We start from the raw sequence: 21,749 nt of genomic DNA, 5'->3' as shown, positions 1-21,749 counted from the left end.
TAATTAAAGTTTCAAGTCAAGTTTTTCAAGTTTTTATTGTTATGTGTTCTCTGTGGGAATATAATTTACGTTGATTTGAATTGAATTGATTCAGTGTCTGCTGATAAACCAGTGGTGGTGTTCTTATGTCTCTTTGGAAGGAAAGGGAACTCCTTGTACAGCAGATGGCTAGGATGAGCAATACAAGGCTTTTGATTGGGAAGTGCTGTTCTTGTGTTGCAAAGCGCACAAAAACCGCAATATTGTCTTTAGGTTAGGTGATAAAACCCTCGACAGCAGACCGAGAGCTGACCTAAAGAGAGGGCCTACAAAAGCAGGATTGAAGACCACCTCACACATGAGGGTTAGGCAGGGGCACAGGATATAACCACCTATAAAGGGTGGAGTATAAAGTGTGGTATACAGGGCGGAGCCAAATAGCTTCTCTGCTTGATTTGAGGCTAATAGACGCTCCAATTTCACGACTTGGCTGCCTCCAAGACATTAACACACACAAACAGACAGACACACTGCAGGAACAGGATGTGATGTGTATGCTAAGGTCAGTCAAATCCTAGCAAGGCCCGTGACATGCGCTAACCAGCCCTCGTAATCCCTGTTCACCAAAAGCCACAATCTGTGGACTTAATTGATTATAGACCCATTGTACTTGTGCCAGTGATCATGAAGTACTCTGAGGAAATAGTCCTGCATCACATTAAAACCAACCACTGTCCCACATTTGACCCACATAGTGTGCTTACAGAGCTAACCGACCCACAGAAGATGCTACTGCTATAGTAATCCATGGCACACTAAACCACGTAAAATACAAAGCTATGTGAGTATAGGACTGGAATTAGTGTCATAATCATCTGTATCATGATCAGTGACATCTTAGACCCCTCCATGTGCCCCTGGATCAAAGACTTCTTCACTAACCTCCCATTGAGAGTCATAAAAAGACCCCACCTCTCCTCCTCCATCATACTAAGCACTAGTGGACCCCAAGGCTGTGTGCTGAGTCCAACCCTCTATTTCTTTTACATTCTCGACTGCATACCGGTCCACTTGTCCAACATCATAATTAAATTACTGACAACACAACTGTCATTGGGTTGATCACAGGAGGAGATGAGTCAGCCCAGAGGGATGGGATTAAAAAGACTGTCAGTGTCAGTACTGGACATTAGGAGGAAATGAGTCACTGTTCTGGACCTTTTCTCCACGGGGAGATGTGTGGAGAGGGTGCAGGCCTTCAAGGTCTCGGGGGTTGTTGTGTCTGAGGACCTCTCGTGGTCAGCCAGCACTACTCGAATTATCAATAGCATGCTCAGTTCCTGAGTATGCCCAGGAGACGCAACACAGAGAGGGAAAGCTACTGGTGGCCATTAGCTAACATGCTAACAGGGCTACTAGTATGTCTGTGTGGTATGCAGGCTGCTCGGCTGCGGATAAGGAAGAAAATCACTGACTGCCACAACATCCTCTGGAGTTGACTGTCATCTCATGCTGCCAACATCATTAAGGATTTCACCCACCCTGGCCATCATCTCTTTGAACTGTTAACCTCTGGCAGATGTTACAGTTCAACCAGAGGACACACATCCAGATTAAGTAACAGTCTCTGCGACTCTTTTACGAATGTGACGTCTGTGTAGCTGTGCATACCCAACCTTATTAAACTGATTCTCAGCTGCTGTGACCATTTTTAAGGGTATTAACATATCAGCTATTATTTTGTAGAGTTAACCAATAAACACTACACACAGCCTAGCTCTGAGGCATATTTATACATATAGCAGTAATATAACACATCAAACACATTATGTGAATCGAAATAGTAGGAATCAGAAAATGAAGAAAAATATTCAGAAGAAACGCGGTTAATTTAAAGGCTTTGGGAACAAAATAACGCCAAATAAATTAATAACAAGGGACAAAAAAAGCTCTCCCAAAACACACTCCTAGCTGTTCATGATTAAAATGGAGAATTCACTGTTAATAATATATAACTTGAGATTTTTTATTTTGTAGTATCAATGCAGCGAGTTCCAACTTGAAGCAAACAGCTTTAATAGAACCAGAACCAGACACGGAGAAGCTGCATTCAGCTTTCATGCTCCTTATATCTGGAACAAACTCCCAGAAAGCCTCCGATCAGCTGAAACACTCAGTTTATTTAAATCCAGGTTGAAGACTCACCTGTTCTCAGCTGCATTTGAATAAAGCACCAAATCCACACCTTTAAGCTTAAATTTCAAAACTTACATTTTAACTACTGATTTTATCTGTTTTGATTTTATATACTGTTTTGTTAGTTAGTTCGTTTGCTTGTTTTAATCAATTTTAAATCATGCTTTTTATTTGTTTTTGTTTCTAATGTCTCTGTAAAGCACTTTGAATCACCTTGTTGTTGAATTGTGCTATACAAATAAACTTGCCTTAATATATTAAAAAATGTGATACTAAAATTATTTCAAAGAGATATTGTAATTCATGTTTATCACAGTGTGTTCTATTATATTATTATTAGCTTTCTATAGGGCAACAATATCTAGCAGTGACAGGATGGGTGCAGAGGACATGCTGTAATTTGATACTTTGTCATCAGATCTGCAGAAATAAAAAACATTCTGTGATGCTCCAATTGTAATGCTGTATTAAAGATGAGTGGCCATTTCTGCACGTCTTTGCCAAAGACAACCAAGTAAGTAGGGGTGGGGGGAAAAATGGATACTGTGTAGCATGGTGATATTTTGTTTGCTAATAATGTATGGATACAGGGACAGCAGAAATCGATATTTTGTTACAAAAAGGTTTTTGTGCTCTGACTTCAGAGCATGTTGATCCTTTTTCTGAGCAAGAATCCTGACATTCCTTCACTGTCCAAATGTGTTTAACTTTTTATGGCAGCAATAAACATGACAGTTTACTTATTTTAATTTAAGTTTTATTTTAATGAAGTTTAAAACTTTTTTATTTAATGTAAAATTATATTTTGTTTTAATTTACTTTCAAATTCTTCAGTTGCTGAAGGGGCTGCATAGTTTTCATAAACTGCATAGTTCAGAATAGCTATAATTGTACCAGATGGTTGATTCAGTTAAGTTGGACTAGACTGTAATACAAACCGTTCAGTTTGTCAACAATAAAACTGAAATGAGAGAAAGACTGAGTGTGAGACTTTGATATTAGAGAAAATGAATATTGATAAAGTTTACCTTTATGTACAGAATCTGAATATCGCAAAATATTTTTAAAAATTGCAATAATATTGTATCGTGCGTTAAGTATTGTGATAATATCATATCGTGGGATGTATGGTGATTCCCACCTCTACAAGTAAGTAAGTTGTATCTCACAAATATGAGAGTAATATGAGAGTAGCAGAGTTAACGTCTACTGCAGACATGCTTCAGAAATGATTAAGACCATTTTTTAAAATAGTGCTTTTAAAGTATGTTGCCTTTACCTACACTAGGATAAAGAGGATCAGATATTTGCTTCTCCAGATATTCTTTGATGTACCACTTTTTTTCACACCTTTGTCTGCAGCTGAAAATGCAAAGGGACGTTCTTCCTCTCCGCCAGCTCTGCTGCCAGGTCACTCCCTCCGCCGTGCGGTGGATGACTTATGAGTCAAAGTTTGAAGACTATTAACGTTGGTGCACCGGGCGGAGACCATTCCATCATCTTCCTGCTGTCGACATTCAGCAACTTTCTGCTCTGACACACGTAACAAATGCCTTCTTACATCCGGCGTGTTACATATTTTGTAGTGTCTGAACTATGTGTGCACATTTATTGACTCGCTGAACTTAACACGAGGCTGGATTTTCGTGCACCAACCGTGTATAAGAGACAGTAAGTATTCAGCAGATGTAACAAATATGTTTTGGTCTTTTTGCCATCTCAGTGAGGCGCGAGCACTTTGTGTATTTATGCAGTTACTGTAACTATAAACGTTCCTAATAGAAATACTGATAAAGGGTATGCCACTATCATAAGTGGTAACGTATCTAAAACAGCATTAATAAAATGTAAATTTCTAATATTGGATAAATGCACTAAAGTAATCTTTAAGAGGAAGGGAAAGATTTTTGGTAACAAAGGCTTCTGGTGTCTGTTTGTGGCTCATGTTCTACAGACTTGTCATCTTTGAACAGGGTTTTGGGTAAATACAGGTAAAAGTTTGCATTTACTCATCAATATTTGCCCATTTCATGATGACATTTTAAAGTTATTGGTGTATTTTCCTTCTTTTTAGTCGTATTCTTTTCCAGTGGCAAATGTTCATATTTGTCATGGTCCCTGTGCCTGCCCAGCCGGCCTCACAAGGCTACACTGTGTTTTTGCTTTCTCTCTCTCCCCTACCTCTCTGCCTGGGCGGAGCTCACTGCTGGCCCCGCCCTTGGCTCACACACCTGTTGGCAATCAGCTGATTTCCCGACTACTATTCGAGGCTGGGCCACAGATCTTCTCATCGCAGGATGATTGTGCTACTAACGTTAGTCTCTCTTCCCAGCTCCCGTGGTCTTGTACCTTTACGCCCTACCTTCGTGACTTGTGAGGGATTTTTCCCTTTCTTGTTCCAGTTTACCTTCCCGGACCTGTGACCTCCCAGCTGTACGAACGTGTGTGAGTTGGATGTGAGGACGTGAGCGAGCGTGAGAGAGAGCACCTTCCCCTAATCCCTTGCAACCCTGGATTTTTCCCCGTCACTGTATATATTATCGCACTGGTGTGTAAATAAACGGTGCTCTGAGACGTCAACCTGTTCTGCGCTTGAGTCCCTGCTTTCAGATTGTGACATTATTCAAGCAGGACACAATTTCAGAGAATCAGCCCAATGTAATGATCCAAAGGCTCAGCCTTCAGACTGTTTCAACACACAGGATGTTCCTAATATAGTCATCTTTGGCTGTGAGCACAGAAGTGCTATCAACCTGCTCAAACTTTCTGTTGATGAGAGATAATCAAAGGGAAGCTGGATTAAAACTGCATCTTGAAGATTTCACAGTATTAGATTGTAATTTTTTTTAACTGTAAAATATACAAAGCTGTCCTACTCCAAGATTACAGTCCAAGAATAATATGAAGCTAGAAATGAGCTTCACAGATCCCCTGTAACAGCACAGAGCTGTTAAAACCATAAAAGCGCTATATTTCAGTCGTCTTAGTCTTTTCTAAAGATTCGTGCTGTTCTATGAGAAAAAGAAACATTTCCTGTTTCTCTTTTGTTCAGACAGATGAGTTTATTCGGCACCATGTGATCACTGGGCAATTTGTAAAGACTGAATTTTACATCAGTTCGCTTAACTCACATTAACAGCGTAACTATAAAGTGGGATCGAATCCCAAAAGAATCGTTGACAATCATATTTGTTGTAATTTATTTAATTCGCCTCAAACCAGCAGCTGGCACATCAGACCTTAGTGACAGAAAGGAAATGAGCTGCGTGACTGCACAGTGTGCCTAACCAGAAACATAAAGCATGCTCTTTACTCTGTCATTGTACCGATACGCTGAAAAAAGACAAGAAAATCTCACTCTTACATACAATAAATGAATATGGTGGATACTCAGGGAAAAAAGAGCAAAGTTCCCTCCCTCTCCTCATCCCTTTTATTCTCGTGACGCTGCCTCTCTCGCGCTTTTTCTCCTAACAAACTTCATTGTGTGTTTGTGTGTCTCACTGAGAGCCATCCATCTCCCGTCCCTGGCCGCTCTCTATAATTACAGTGGCTCTGCCTTCCCTGCATGCCAGCTAATGCTCTCCTCATTACATTGTGTATGTGTTTGTGTGTGTGTGCTTATCAAATACCAAAATACCACCACCTCGCTCCTTGGTAATCGCAGTCTACATCAGCTGTCACCTTTTCAGAGCTGAAACAAGAAGCTCGGGAACAGACACACATGAATCAGGCTGAACGGGTTTTTTGCTTCACTGAATGAATTGTACTGAGGTGCCTGGCTTGAGCACCAAAGTCAGCCTTTATTTGGTGATTACCAAGGTAATCTGACATAAGAGCTAAGAATTAACATCCTAATTCTTCAAACACACTTGGTGTGACGTCTGTTTGTTCCTTCACATGGCTTCAAACCACACTGGGAGCACTTCAGAAGCAGAGCCTTCATCCTGCACAGGGTCTTTTATTTTGAGAATCGACAGCATTCCCTGTGCTGTTCCTGTCTGCCTCCCTGCCTTCCTCACACACTCTGTGCAGCTGTAATGGACACGCAGCAGAGAGACACTTCTAGGACACTTGTGAAATGTGCTGCGGCTCATTGGTTGGCAGCACTGCAACGACAAAAGCCACATATGTGGTAAAATCATTTCCTCCATTGAATGAGCGGCCTGTTTCTTCCTTAAATGATTTCATGAAATCAGCAATTACACAAAGTGAAGAAAACATGAAGAATCAGTCACATTTCCCTACAGCCTGAGGAACAGCAACACAGATTGATTCAGTTTAACAATCAAACTTCAAATGCATACAATTTATGAGCATGTTTTTAAATGCATATCCAAGAGTCCACAGCCTGCCACAGGGCTAACAGAAGCTAACATTTATGCTCACTTTCACATCTGCAGCCAATTTAGAAACAGCTAGTAACCTAATGAGCCCGTGTTTGTACTGCAGGAGGAAGCTGAAATACCCAGAGAACCCATGAAAGCACCAGGTAAGCACAGGTAACAGAAGAATAGACGGACACCTACATTTACATGACTATATATTTAGCCTGTATATAGCCTGTACTCACTACAGCCTGTACATACTTATAGTTATAGCATATTCATAACATACCTTCATACCGTGTACATTGTAACATACCATAACAGACCCATTTCTGTAACATACTTACATATCTATATTATTGCTAATATATACTGTAATATATCTATATCACTAAAGCACTTCTGGATGGATGCAAACTGCATTTCGTTGCCCTGCACCTGTGCATGTGCAATGACAATAAAGTTGAATTCTATTCTATTAATAGGACTATGACTGCTCCATATCATATTGTTCATGATAACACCGGACAGTATAATAAAATTGTTATAACAAAATTATTAAAAAGTCAAATCACGATATCATTTCCATAGCAACGCCGTGTGTATGTTGTCTAGTGCGTGCAGAAGCCCCGGGCATGTCTGAGAGAAAGAGCTGCGTATCAGCCTCCAGTGATGAGTCCGTTAAATGTGGAAACGAGAAACGTGTTTCACCTCTCGAGGCAAAAATAAACCAATATGCAAACAAATGACTTGTTTGCACTGAGCACTCACTGGCTTTACTTCATGACAGGAAGAGCAAACTGTAACGTCGGGTTGTGTTTAGTGGTTGAGAGGAGGCGGCAAAACACTTAGCAGGATAGTCCAAAGAATGCACACTCACGCTGGCTTTGGGAATTCCACAGCGTATTCTTTAATACTCATTCTCTTCGTCAACCATATAAGCCCGGTTGAACGGCTGCAGCTTAACAAACAGCGCACAGCGTTTGTACAGCCCATACGTTGCAAAAAAAAAAAAAGGGTGTGTGGAGAGGTAAAACATAAAATCTGTCCCTCCTCATGCACTAGCGTGCAAGCACATGTCCACACAATCACAGAGAGGGTCAGTGGCGCATACGGATGACAACATCAACTCTCGACGGGTTGTCTTAAAGAGACACCACACCATTGTGACTGTTACAAAACGGTGAATGAAGGTGTCGAGTCTTCATGTTGTACTTTTACAGGGAAAAATACTACCTGGGCTACTTCTGTGCTTACATTTAATTTATGCTTTGACACTACTATTGGACCATAAAGCTATAATTCATAGTAGGAAGTGTGTCATCAGTGACAGTAGCTCAGAAAACAAGGAGGGAAAATGTCCTTCGTTTATTTACAGTTATAAATGCTGCTGCGTCATAATTTTTCTTGACAAATCACGATACAGTTTTGAGAATATTTCTCAGTTTAATTACCAGAGATGGGCAGTAATGCGTTACTTGTAATGCGTTACTGTAATCCGATTACTTTTTTCAAGTAACGAGTAAAGTAAGGGATTACTATTGCAAAAACGGTAATTAGATTACCGTTACTTTCCCGTAGGAACGCTGCGTTACTGCGTTACTAAAACCGTGATTTTTTTGCGAGAATGTCTCATGACAGTGACGTAAGCGAGTGCGACGTTCGTGACAACAGCTGTGTGCAGATCAACAATGGATCATATATCGAGTGCAGAGAGAGTATGAGCGTGCAGCGTTTAAAGCGTGGAAGTACTGACCTTACTTTGAGTTTGATTCCATAAAAAGTGACAAAAACATTAGTGTCCGTTGTGCGTGGGAAGAAAACTTCTTTTTACAGCGAAAAAAACCCCTAAACTTCCAAACAAGCAGCGAGTAGCTACGACATAATGGGAAACTCACAGAGAAACTCGCGGATTCTTCCACTGACCGCTGCACACCTGCACCAGGGTAAACCTCCGCCTACCCCACTCCTGCTTTACAGGTGAAAATAGAGCAACAGGACCGCTAGTCTTTGACTTTATTTATTTTCTGCTGTGTTTTACTTGCATCTATTTGAAAGACTGAGTGTAAACACAAAAAATATTTTATTTTATGTGCTGGAATGTGCAGAAAATAGGTTTAAATGTTAAACTAATTTCTTCCAGTCAGAGAATGTTGCAGATAATTAAATGTTTGCTTGATGCATAAAGTTAAAAGATTAAAACTAATAAAACAAGTTTTAAAAAGAGACTTTTACATTTGATTACATTTTGTATGATGATTATGCAGAAAAAGTAGAATTGGGCTGAAAGATCTATCACTTTATCACCTATTCAGGTTGTAAATCGTGTTTTTAAAAAGTAACTAAGTAACTAATTACTTTTGAAAATAAGTAATCAGTAAAGTAAGGGGATTACTTTTTGGGGGAAGTAATCAATAATTACTGATTGCTTTTTTCAAGTAACTTGACCAACACTGTTAATTACACATGTAAATATATGTGTGTTGGTGTCCAGCACATATGGCTCCCATGAGGTTTTGACACAGGATGAATGTTGCTGTTGGCAAATATCCCATTTGTCTTATTGACATGTTGTCGAAGCTTCATGGGAGCAGTTTTTTATGCTAAACATTTTCTGTGTTTTTCATTTATATTTATTGACACTGGTTTACGTCATCTTTACAGTGACTGATTAATACCCACCAGCATCATTAGGACTGTGCAGCTGGAGTGATGAAGGGATGGAAGAGGATGAGGAAAAGATTTTGGGTGTGGGCTGATAAAGCTGCTCTGCAGAGGTGGTTGTAGTTCGGAGAGAAGAGTGAAATCATAAGCTGCAAGAACAAGAAAAAAAACAGAAGGAGGAGGAAGTGATGGTCACCAAACAGAGTGAAGGAAGGAGGGATAGAGGAATATGTGAAATGAGGGGGGAGGAGAAAAGTTTGATATCAGGCCTGTGGCAGAAAAACTGAGAAGAAAAAAGGAACAACAAGGAGGAATTATCAGCCATCCTGATGAAGCACTGAGACCTCTGAATAAATGTGCCTGTATCATCTATGAAATGATGCTATAATCTGGTGACTGCTGTAAAAGAAGGCACAGATTTTTCTTGAGCCCTAAACATGTTCATTTCTGTCTAAGCAAAGATTTCCAAGGCTGCCTCGATGACAGCTGTCACTGTGAATCTGTTAAGTAAATAATAAATCTGTCAATCAAGCCGTGTGAAAGGATGGTGTGAAGACTCCGATTAGGCTGCAGAACACATGAAATCATGAACCCCACTGTGCTCCACAGAGCGCTTTTTAAAACTCGTGTTCAATCACGAGTGAACAAGAAAGAAAGAGAGAGCCTGAGATGTTCAGGAAAAGTACAAATAAGAGCATTGGAGTCAAACATGGGGAAAAAGTTACAAACAGAAGGCTTCTGGCGGCTGGAAAGTTAAACACAGCATGGATGCAGACCAGCGGGTGACTGAGGTGTGGGTGTGATTGTGTATCAAATGATAAGAGCTATTCAGTGGGCTGAAAAGTCTGGAACAGTTGGAAATATGATGGTGAGGAAAGAAAGCAATTTATCATGAAGTGAAAGATAGAAGGGAAATATAACAGAATGAAAAACAAACATAGAAGATCATAATTTCATCCAATTACCACCTTCAACTGTAAGCTACAAGCAACACACCACTCAGTGTGTGTTGGTGCCTCACACCAAGTAAACCAAATGAACCAAAGAAGTTCATTCAGGTAAACATAGAACATAGTGGGTGAGACGAGACACAGGACTGGAGGGTGACGTGGACATAACACGAGCAGACGAAGTCCTTCTAAAGTCATCAGCATTTACTTGTAATGGATCACTGTCTCTCTAACACGCCGGGATCTTCAACTCCCCTTTGGTCCACTTATATAAAGCCAATTATTATTCACCACCTTCCACCCACCCACACACTCCTCCCCTCTGCCTTAGCATCCACCCACCGCTGTATCCAGGCAGAAGCCATTAGAGACCACACGCAGCAGGAACACTGAACCATTTATGGACACAGGACTATTCATGTCACACACTGTGTGTTGGCTCAGCACGGTGGGAAACACATGCTGGTATCTGCTGCTCGACTGTTATATTCGCTTGGAATGTGACAGGAAGTTGGTCGAACTGAGCGCTAATAAAGTTTAAATAATCTGCAACGATGCACAAAAAAGTCCCTCTGCAGTCGACCGAGTGACAGAATGAACGTGTCAGCTGAAACGATTTAAAACCACACAAAGAATCGACCCTGGCTTTAAAAATGACTAATCAAACAGAACTGACCTACACATTAATCAAAAAGCAATGTTTACAGAAGAAAGGAGAGATACAGTAACTACTACAGAAATATCGCTTTACCGTCAGAGTGAGACTGCAAATACATTTATAGTTGAATTTCCTTAAAGGCATTTAAAACGATCGACCACTGCAGCTACAGACAGACTTTTCATTTATCATCCAATCACATCGTGAAGCCTCTAAACTCGCTTTTCAGTCTGCTCACATGTGCAGAATGCAGAGGTATGCAGTATGAGCGACATCTCTCAACACACACATGCACTAAATTGCATAAGAGAATTCTTGCTATGTACAGTATATAGAGCTTTTTTACTCTGAGCACATTTAATACAATATCCGTCCCCGACCTGACCATCTGTCATTTCATCTATAAAAATCAGTGGAACAGCACTGTTCCCTGTTCTCTTTCATAATATAAAATAGCAAGATTAAAGGTGGGGAAGGATTTCCTCTCACTGTGGGATCACTAAGCTCCACATTCAGATTTTTTGGTCTCTTCTTATCACTTCCCTGGGAGACATATTCCCCAAACTATTAAAGTATGGCCAGATTGATGCTGGTAGGAGGAGAGGTTTTGGCATTAGAGTAAAATGAAATTGTCTGTCCTGGTAAAAGACATAAAATGGAAAATATGTCTCGGCTGCAGTAACTTCCAGAGAGCCAACCGACTGTGCTCATGTGAGGCTCCAGTTCAAGTCTATTTGTAACATTTGTGCTTGTTTGGGAACGACCACCGAGATGTTTTTGTGCCTCTGCTACAGAAAAATACTCACTTCTTTGCTTCGTGCAATGTTTAGACGAGGAGCAGGAGAACAATGGCTGTCCGTTTATCTTTTCATCCCATGCACGCTCTTTCTAATGCATGCAACACCATTAAATATACCTCATTATTATAAAAAATCTAATATTAAAATAACCCTGTGCCTTAAAACAAATCGCTGCTGTATACATAACATGGTTCACTAGAAAACAAATTATTCTTCAACAAATCATCACAATGGTCTTTAAAATATTACAGCTATTGCATTAAATTTTTATATGACTTGGCAAATGGCTCTTTTGTCACACTGCTGTACTGTTAATAAATAGTAAAATAGTAAATAGTTGGTTTCACAGGTTACATTATTTCAATCTTATTTATTTTTCACATTTTTAATGGGACGAATTGGAGGATTTTGCCAAGACTGAATCCAAACAAAGACCTGTGACCAGCATGCCACAAATCTAGACCCATTGATTTTGTGTCTTTTTCACACATAGAGGGGGTGTCAGCCTTTCTAATAAAATATTGATTATGCTTCAATCATCTTCACCCAGCATCCCGAAGCTACTGGTGTGCAACAGTCTGTGTTGTTCAGTGAAAGTAATGGATTGGATTGTCGGGTAATAACATTCAGGCTCAGACGCAGGATTTAGTCCCTGGAGGTAACAAGGTTACAGGTTCAAATCCTGCAGCCATTTATATTCTACAAACAGGCAGACAGGAAGCCAATGGAAATATGAAACCTCTGGCAAACCATGTGTACGTGATTAAAGGAAGCTGCGTGTGGGGGGTGGCTGATGCAGGGACACCGAAGGACAATCTTAGAATGTATCTTAATCATTTTGTCGAGGAAATCAGCGGTGGAGATTTAAGGCTCACAATATAATGGCAGCCTTTGAGGTACGGGTTTACAAGGAGGCCCCAAAAAAAGCAGAAGTCATGATGGATCAGGTTTCATGTTGCATAGTTAATAAAAATCTTGTTAATGTGGGCGTGTGTTTGGTTAAAACAAACATTTTGTGACAAACAGTCTCAGCCATTCCCAGGATTTTGTCAGTGAGTGGCACATTCAAACTCAAGGTAGGGGGCACTCGGCAAAACAGAACAACTGCTTAGATAGAAATCCAGTGTAGGAACGAAAAGTACGATTTTCAGGCAAAGCCTCGATACAGATGTATTACTGTAACCTGCATAAACAATAGGGCTGCCACGATTAGTCGACTAGTCACGATTACGTCGACTATCAAAATCGTCGACGACTGATTTAATAGTCGACGCGTCGTTTGAAGCTTTGTAAGATCCCAAAAGACGCAGGAATAAGTAGTAGGATTTAAGAGTGTAATAACGGACTGAAACAGAAGATGGCAGCACTGCATGTACAAGGATGCCAGCTGCCGTTAAACCCCGAAGAAGAAGAAGAAGAAGCTGTGTCCCAGAATTCATAGCGCAGCCCAGCTCAGTTTCCAACAATGGCGGCAGCTAGTTAGTTTTAATATTACTCTTATTATTCTTTCTGGGTCACAAAATAAACGTTTAACATATTTTCAGGCGAGAATGTAGCTGTGTAAACCTCAAATATCTGCTCAGTTTATCAAGACACCACATATTTTCAAAAGCGCTACGACGTTTTCGGAGACGTCTGTTAGCCACTAGCTCGATAGCTAGCCGGGGGCTAGGCTAACTAGAGCCGTGAGAACACCGGACTCAGTGTCTGTACCCCTATAGTACTTCAGTATTATGCAGGAACACGTAAATTAATATTATACAACCGAGTCATAATTATTTATTTATGTGTATCTCTCTTTAATGTTGCAGCTGGAGATGATTTTAAGTACTTGAATAGTGCTGGGTAGTTTTATCTTTAATAATAGTGCAGCGTGCATGAGTAAATCCAAATGTTAAAATCTGCAACAGAAGAAGAAACCAAGCTTCAAAATATGTGGCCTTGCATGCAGGAAGGTGGTAGAGTAGAAGAAATAAAAATACCTGGAGTATAATAACATTAAAGCGAGCTTCAGTTGAGTAAATGCATTAAGTTACATATCCACATGCTCATGCAGTGCTGCTTTGTGCTGTGAAATGAATATTGTTGTAGTCCAAAGATATTGGTGTAGGTGGGACACATATTAGTGCTGCTGATGCTGTTGCTCTAGATGCAGTCTCAAAGTCACGCTCCACACTCACTGGGATGTATTGAATCAGTAATCAGATCATATTTTTTAAAAAACACTTGATGTTACTTTATAATATACAGATTTCTTAATGTCATTTGCACTTGTTAGAATTCCATATTACACAGTTGGACCTGATTATTTTTTGTTATTTAGTTTGGTCTTATTCTTATTCTTTCCATCTCACTCTATCACTGGCATCACACCAACCATCTGCATGTCCTCCTTCACTGCATCCATGAATCTTCTCTGAGGTCTTTTCCTCCTGCCAGCACCGTCTTTAACATCCATAGTTCAATATATCCATTATCCTTCATCAGCACATGCTCACACTCATATATAAAAATTATTAGGCCTTCACTTTGGCCATATAGTACTTCTACTTATAAAAAAGTTATTTGAATTGTTCTGCTACTGCTGCAAGAGTAATTTCCCCGATGGTATCAAGTACAAAGTGGTATAAAGTATCCAAACATTCTACATCCTACTGCAAAAGGACAGAAACCACACTTTTAACTAAAAGAGACTTCAACTATTTTACCTTTATGGGGTTAATGAAGTGATAATCAGAGATAAATGTAATTTATATTTCACACAGACCTCTCACACAGGGCACAGGCTTGGAGGCAAACACCCAGAGCAGACATATCGACTGAAGGAAGAAATGTTGCTCAGAGGAGTAATAAAATGTGATCAAATGAAAGTAATAAAGTATTAATGAGGATGAGATAATTCAAGCGGGCATAAAAATAATCAATGTGTGTGACAATGGAGAGGAAATGGCCACTTTCACTGGCATCTCATCCTATTGGACCGCTGCCCACATCGTTAGAGGTGATTCCCCAGTCAAAACTGTGTCTCATACTTCGAGCTGTCCCTAATCGCGGTCTCCATTACATTTCAGGGATGGCGGAAAAGAAGAAGGAAGGACAGAGAAGTATAATTACTGATGTAAACTGCATGAAGTTGACTATTTTTTTGAAATAACAGCAACTGTTCTGGGACCAGAAAGAGAAACGGTGAAAAACAGAGGCGGTGTAGGCCAGAGAGACCAAGAAGACAAGGATGATGGAAAAATGAACGAAAATGATGTAAAATGATAAAGAAAGAAAACACAAATTCTGTGAGAAAAGTCTTCCTTGATGTTGCTTTTTTAAATAAGAGGTTAGAGACTGATTAAATTTAGAGACGCACTGATGCGCTGTCAGCTGATTCACTCGCTGGGTAAACGCCATGATTAATATTTCTTCTTTTCCCTGAAACAAATGGAACATGCGCTGGGCTGTGACTGTTTCTGTTTTCATTATAATTCTGATTGCGCTGCAGCCATCTGCCGTTTCATCGATCCAATAGCTTTGCATTAGGAAGTCTTTTTTGTGCTGCAGTGATTCCCATAAAAGTAATTATTGTTCAGCATTAAATGGATTCATCTTCAACACAATCAGATCTGCTGTTGCAGCTGGTTTAGATGAAATACTAAAAGAAGCTAAACACAGCTTAGTGTGATAGTAGGATGCAAACATTTACAAAATAATTTGGGGGAATACTGTATACATTTTAACTGAATGGCCAACGTCTCGTAGATTTAAAGAAGATGAATCATGTAAATCATCAAATGTCATTTTTTAGGAAGATAATCAGAAATGGGAGAAAAAATGAAAATGGACGCGTTTATATCACTTCTCTCTTACTGACAGCTCAAACATTTTACAATTATTATTTAGATTAATACAGTACGCTTAACACATTCTATAAACCTTAAACACTTTACCTGTCTCCACATTTAACCTCCTAAGACCCGAACTCTTCCACGACATTTCTCTTTGATATTTGGGCTGATTGGGGCCCGATGAATGTAAAAACAAAGAATTACCAGATTTATTTTTTAACCTTATTTTTGTTTTTAAGAAAAATAAGAGCCACATATGAGGATATTTGTTTAAAATTATAAGATAGATAGAACAGTAGCAGTATAATGTCCTCGTAAGTGGATATCAGGCCAATGTAGAGCAAAATTGAGTATTTTAGTCTAAATAACCCAAAATGTGATGTCCACATATGTGGACGCAGGTCCTAGGAGGTTAATCTAACAGGCTTGTTTTTGGACTGTTGGAGGAAGCAGAGTATCCAGAAGAAATCCACACAAGCGCAGGAAGAACCTGCAGACTCCACCCAGAAAGGACTGAACCAATCAGGATGCTGAAACGAGAAACCTTCTGGCTGCAGGGCAACAGTGCCAGCCACTGCACCACAGTACCGTATCAGTGCATCTCTAACTCAAACACCGGTTTGCTGTGTTTGAAAGTTGGTTGATTTTAGGGATGCAACGAAACCAATTTTTTCAAACCGATACGATACCGATACTTGGATCTGAGTACTTGCCGATACAGAGTACAAAAACCGATACTTCTACCACACACAAATACAATTAATTGGATGACAGGTTTTATTATATTCCCTGTCGATAAAAAATAAAATCTTAATAAAAATGACCACAAAAAATTTCAAGTGAAAAATAAGCACTTCTGTTAAATTATTGCAGAGTCTCCACATTGTAATTTTACAAAATATCACTGAACTATTGTCTCGAGCTTTCAGAATAATAAATAAACACTTCTGTTTGGAATAAAATAAATACAAATTAGGTTTGCGAATAAAATAAACTTTTAAATTATTGCAGAGTGTCCATATTGTAAACAAACAAACAAAATAATTATTATAAAATAAATAATAAATAAAATAATAATTGGCCCCCTAGTGGCCAATCTAAAAAACTACAACAGAAATGACCAGCCACCCTCTGATTAATGAAATAAGTTGGTATCGGTTCATGGTATCGGTTAACTTTTCCGAGTATGAGTACACACACATTTTACAGTATCGGCCCCGATACCGATACCAGTATCGGTATCGGTGCATCCCTAGTTGATTTGTGACCATTCATAACTGTTGCCACATTAAAGGAATCTTATTCAGAACTCAAATCTGATCACTACAGCGATCAAAAGCAAATTGAAAAAACTTCTTCAATTCAACAACACTGCAGATACAACACAACTAGATGCAGAAACCAGTAACACTCGGGAACAACAAATCCCTCCTTTTCGCTGTTTCGTATCTTCACTGTGTTTTCTAGATTTGCTTTGATCTTTTTGTTTTTACGTTGCAATCTAGCATCATCCAACATCAGCCTGCATTAAAAGGGACTGAATCAGAGAAGAGCATCATAGTGTCACCTTCTTTGTTCAGGTGACCTTTGGCTGTTGGCAGTTTTATAAGGAACAACAGCTGTCACTTTCTCCAAACACTTTTACTTATTTCCACTGGGCCAGTACTGCAAACATGAGGTCATGTGTGAAGGTATTTTACTGAATGAAGCATTTAAAAAAGAGAAAAATGGCACAAACATGGAGGAAACAGCCTGTTGATTGTTGGCAACAAGTCCCTGTTCTCCTGATACATGCTGCTACATCACACGCAGCCTGGAGGGATGACTCGCACACATTTACTATTTGTTCACACACACACACACACACAGGGCAGTCCTGGGTTTCCTGGCTTGGATGACGGCAGTGAGATGTTCAGTATTCAGAGTGAAGGAATAAAACCAGTGAACAGGGCGAGCTGGCTTCAGTAACAAAGCAGCCTCTCTGTGACTCGCTCACTGGGACTCGTGTGTGTGTGTGTGTGTGTGTGTGTGTGTTTGTGTGGCAGGATCTCTCCTCATAAAGCATTTGTTCATGCATAAAGCGACTGCACATTAAAACTTTGCGTACTGCAGACGGCGCTTCTACGAGCATATGCGTGACAACACAGCTTACTCATGCACAAACGCACAAAGCCATTTTACTTACCCGAACCAAACTCATGGGGTCGTGGAGGAGTTCAGCTGCCCTGCAACAATCAAGACAATGTGATGAGGAGACGGCCCGAACAGAAAATGACACACATTAAAACAATGTTAGCATCTTGAACACATCCTTGGACCGACTCTCTAAAATGCACCTTTCAATCATAAGCTCAGAAAGTGGTTTCTCACAGTGCAGCATCCTCCTATACTGAGCTTCTTCTCTTCTGCCTTAATGTCCTGAGACACTTAACCAAAGTAAACAGATCAATAAAGAAAGAAATTGCTTTGTTTCACTGTTCGGCTGTAAAGGATTTGTCTCCACTGCACCTATAGAAAATCACTGAGAGAAACAGCAGCTAATATTTCTATTGAGAACCTGGCACTCTACAGGTTTCTACTGATGTGTCTTTAGTGCTTGTTCCTCCAGCACACAAGCACAGAACATCATTTTGTGCTCTGATAGGTTTTATCACTGGCTACTTTAATCCTTTCAGATTCTAGTGCCTCATATGTGGTATCCCAGCCCCTGTAATTGTTGCGTGTCTTGGTAAATAAAGAGTTTAAAGGAGCTGCCAGGGAAAATTAAATGTTAAGACAGAGAACATGCAGCTTTTAAAAGTATGGGAATTTAAACATCTCAGTGGTTGCGTGGGCTAATGAAGCGACGGCTTGCCAAGACTCCAGCAGCCTGCGTGTGTTTCCTGAGGTAGTGATGAGGAGTCCTCTCTCCAAGGTAAAGGGTGTATAGATTGGATTATTGATCGGTGTGCACAAAAGGAAGAGAAAAGGAAGTGTATGTGAGAGAGAGGGAGAGAAACAGGAAGGAGGGAAGAGAGGACGGTTCAGAAAGCAGCCAGCTGGTAGATGAAAGCAAGCTGCATAATGACGGAGAGAGGTGAGCGTTTTTTTAAAGATGCATCAGGCTGTTCTCGTTCTGTCAAAGCTGCTGGCATTTACACACAAGGTGCCCTTCAGCGTCTGCGCCCTGATGCTCCAGGTTACGGCAGGTTAGGGAGACGCGTTTGTCACTCCCAACTCAGTGTCGTCTCTCTCTGCAGTTTGCGTTTTGCCCTCAATCCCCCCAAGCAGTCGTGTTAGATGGCTGTCCCTGAGTCTAGGGTCTCTTCCTTTACAAAGGAGAGTTCTTCCTCCTCACTGTCACCAACTATTGCTCATAAAGGATTATCGGATGATTAGGATGTTTTTTACCTTACAATACTTTACTGTTATGTAGGAGTGTAGCGTAACTGAGAACATAGGTTTTATTCGATGGGAACAATCTTCGCTCACAGATTTGATCAGAAGTCAGTTACAGGCCAGGAGTAAGGATGTCTGGTTAAAGATGACTAAGATGCTCATTTCCAGCTCCGTGTTGTTAGTTCCCTTCATCCCTTCTCATAAACAAGCTGATTCAGTAATCACAAGTACTGTGCTTTTCACTGACATCATTATTGTCACAGGGCCGAGTGGCCTGTGCTGTAACCCAGAGCAGAGACAGGAGATGATGTAACAATTATTTATTAGGTTTAAGTGCAAGAAACGTAGCAAGGACAAAAAAACAATAAGACGCGGAGTTTGACGTGGCGTGGGAAACGTGGCTAGGGCGAGGGAATGAGGCCTGAGATGCAGAGTGGAGCTGAGCAGGGAACAGTCACACTGAAGAGAGAAGATAGTGGAGTTAGGGAGGTGGTGGAGGCAGCTCTGAAGTGGCGAGTTGTAAGAGTAGCAATTCTTACTTGCAGTAGGGGACAGAGTGTTGAGAGGGGGGTGATGAGAATCCAGGGAGGCTGAGTGGCGTGGAAAGGTTGACCTGAGATCCGGGGCTTCAGATGGAGTGTGATGGTAGGAGGGCAGGCAGGTGAGGCACAGAGAGATTTTCAAAATGATTGCTTGGTATCCGGAGTCCGGAGGTGGCGCGTGAGTCAAGGTGAATCCAGCAACTGGGTTGATGACAAACTGGCAGTGAATGAACATCAACGTGTGGCTTAAATCCCTCTGACTTGATTGCCTGCAATAGGCTCCAGGTGTGCAGGAGCTGGAGGAGTTGGCCCTGCCCAGGGGCGGATCCCAGGTAGGTTCAGGAGCCTTACGGAAATTCCAGCCACCCACTGCAGACCATGACAATTATAATAATAAGTCAGAAAAAAAACTATCTGAACTTTCAAAGAGATTACACCGACTTCACCGTTTGATACATACATGTATCTATGTATGTATGTGGGGTGTATCTCACCCCAACCAATCACAGCAGATGGCCCCGCCCCTCCCTGAGCCTGGTTCTGCTGGAGGTTTCTTCCTGTTAAAAGGGAGTTTTTCCTTCCCACTGTCGCCAAAGTGCTGCTCATAGGGGGTCATATGATTGTTGGGTTTTTCTCTGTATCTATGAAGCGCATTGAGGCCACTTTTGTTGTGATTTGGCGCTATATAAATAAAATTGAATTGAATTGAATCTATGCCACTGTGCCCTGTGGACGACAACAGACTAGTGTCATGTTGGTCCGACATTCTTAATTTAATTTCATTATTTAATGACAGCTGATGTGATTTTCTGTCCATTGTGTCTCGATTCATCACTCAGCAACTCCAAAATAACTTTTTGCATTTTCACATCACTCTTTTCTCCCTCGTGATGTGACTTTGTGAAATTCCAATACTATTCTTTCAAAGAGCAGCGCTGCACTAATGACAGATTACGTACTAGCAAATTGGGTTTCCACTTTCATTTAGCTTTTTTTTTTAACTTTTCTGCTACAGTTTTGTTAATTTTAGGCGATTATGTGATTAAACCCTGGAAAAGAGTTTTGTATTGATCCATTTCATCACACCTACAAAAGTCTTCCACCCTAACTGGAAACACCTGCAGAGTTCATTTTTGCTCCAATGGTGATTATGTCAGCAGAGAGCGAACTCTTTTGCAGTCCATTTAAGCACCAAATGGGGAAAAAAGGGAAAATGCTGCTAAGTGCTTACTCAGTGTGTTATTATGTGACACTTAAGGGCCAAGCATCAGAGTGTGATGAGCTGGTAGTCAATGAAAGTTGGTAGGAGTGATCAGTGCCGGCAGACTTGCTGCAACATCAGGGTGTAACAAACTGAAAAACGTGCGAGTCCCCGAGTGGAGCCAACAGGACCAGAAATAAACTAAAGGCTGATGATGATCCGAAGGTGACAGATGAAATGAAAGCAAAGCTGAACATCTCCTGTGAGCCGCTTCAACAGTCAAAGACAAATCTGCTGCTTGTTTTTGGCAAGAAATTTGCTGTCCTGTCTGTTTGACTGTAACACTCAAATCTACTTTAAATATTTCAGGATATCATTACGTTCTCTGGTTGGATAGTATATTTTGCAAATTGAAAACAGCTACTGTATCTGGCTGCTTGCCACGCCAGGGAAACCTTCCCTGCTTCGATGTCCGACCGTGGATGACTGCCAGACTTTCAACACTCAATTGGTGTTCCCCCAAAGTAAGATTGCTGGCATGCAAAGGATCCCAAAGCTAGACAAAAGCACCTGCTGCTTAAAATTGCTCAATTACTTAATACTCAACACAGCAGCTCACCTGTTGCCTGGAGCCAAAAATGCACCAAAACAATTAAAAAGCGACATGATTGTTAAAAACTCTGAGGAGCTTGGAAAGAGAAGCGACTGGACTCCTTTAAGTTTTTTCACTTCTCATCAGCAAGGAGACTAAATGATGGAGAGTCCCAGGTACTCTCTAGTGGGGGTGTCCCTTAAGAGAATCATTGACCCACTACTGGTGATGTTTCTCATCACACGGGGTGTGAAAAAGGCTGTGGGTGATTATCAATAGAGGTTTCGAGTGAAACCACTGTGAGAGCTTGCCCCCACCCTATCATGTGACCCATTGAGATCAACTGACGCAAAATGTGAGCGGACATTAAGGAGGCTGGGAAGGATCTCAAAACTGGATTATAAATGGCAGACAGTTGGTGTCATAAACACCAGTGGCTGTTTGGTCTCTCCAATGTAGAGGTCCGGGCCCTCCTAGACACACTGTACAGCAAACACTACATTGTTCAGTTTGTGTTTGGGAGTTTTGTCTTTGGGATGAACCAGTTTTTTTCTGAGTGTGTGGTTGGGTCTGAAGCACACTGGGATATCGTACTTGGAGAAGACTGTGTGGTGAGTGGACATTA

General features: G+C 40.7%; 1 protein-coding gene and 1 pseudogene across 3 annotated transcripts in view; both read right to left on the bottom strand.

The window, feature by feature from the left end:
- The window catches only part of LOC148099680 (uncharacterized), a 103,859-nt pseudogene that overhangs the window by 12,986 nt on the left and 69,124 nt on the right, over window positions 1–21,749 (bottom strand).
- The window catches only part of slc8a2b (solute carrier family 8 member 2b), a 243,944-nt gene that overhangs the window by 154,389 nt on the left and 67,806 nt on the right, over window positions 1–21,749 (bottom strand). For all 3 annotated transcript variants that reach the window (XM_087851323.1, XM_087851322.1, XM_087851324.1), the window contains exon 2: window positions 17,597–17,636. The gene's annotated coding sequence lies outside the window, so the exon portion shown is untranslated. The remainder of the gene's footprint in view (window positions 1–17,596; window positions 17,637–21,749) is intronic.

Source organism: Neolamprologus brichardi, chromosome 14, assembly GCF_056152115.1.
Source record: "Neolamprologus brichardi isolate AB-2024 chromosome 14, ASM5615211v1, whole genome shotgun sequence".
Lineage (NCBI taxonomy): Eukaryota > Metazoa > Chordata > Actinopteri > Cichliformes > Cichlidae > Neolamprologus > Neolamprologus brichardi.
This window is presented reverse-complemented; position numbering and strand designations above follow the sequence as displayed.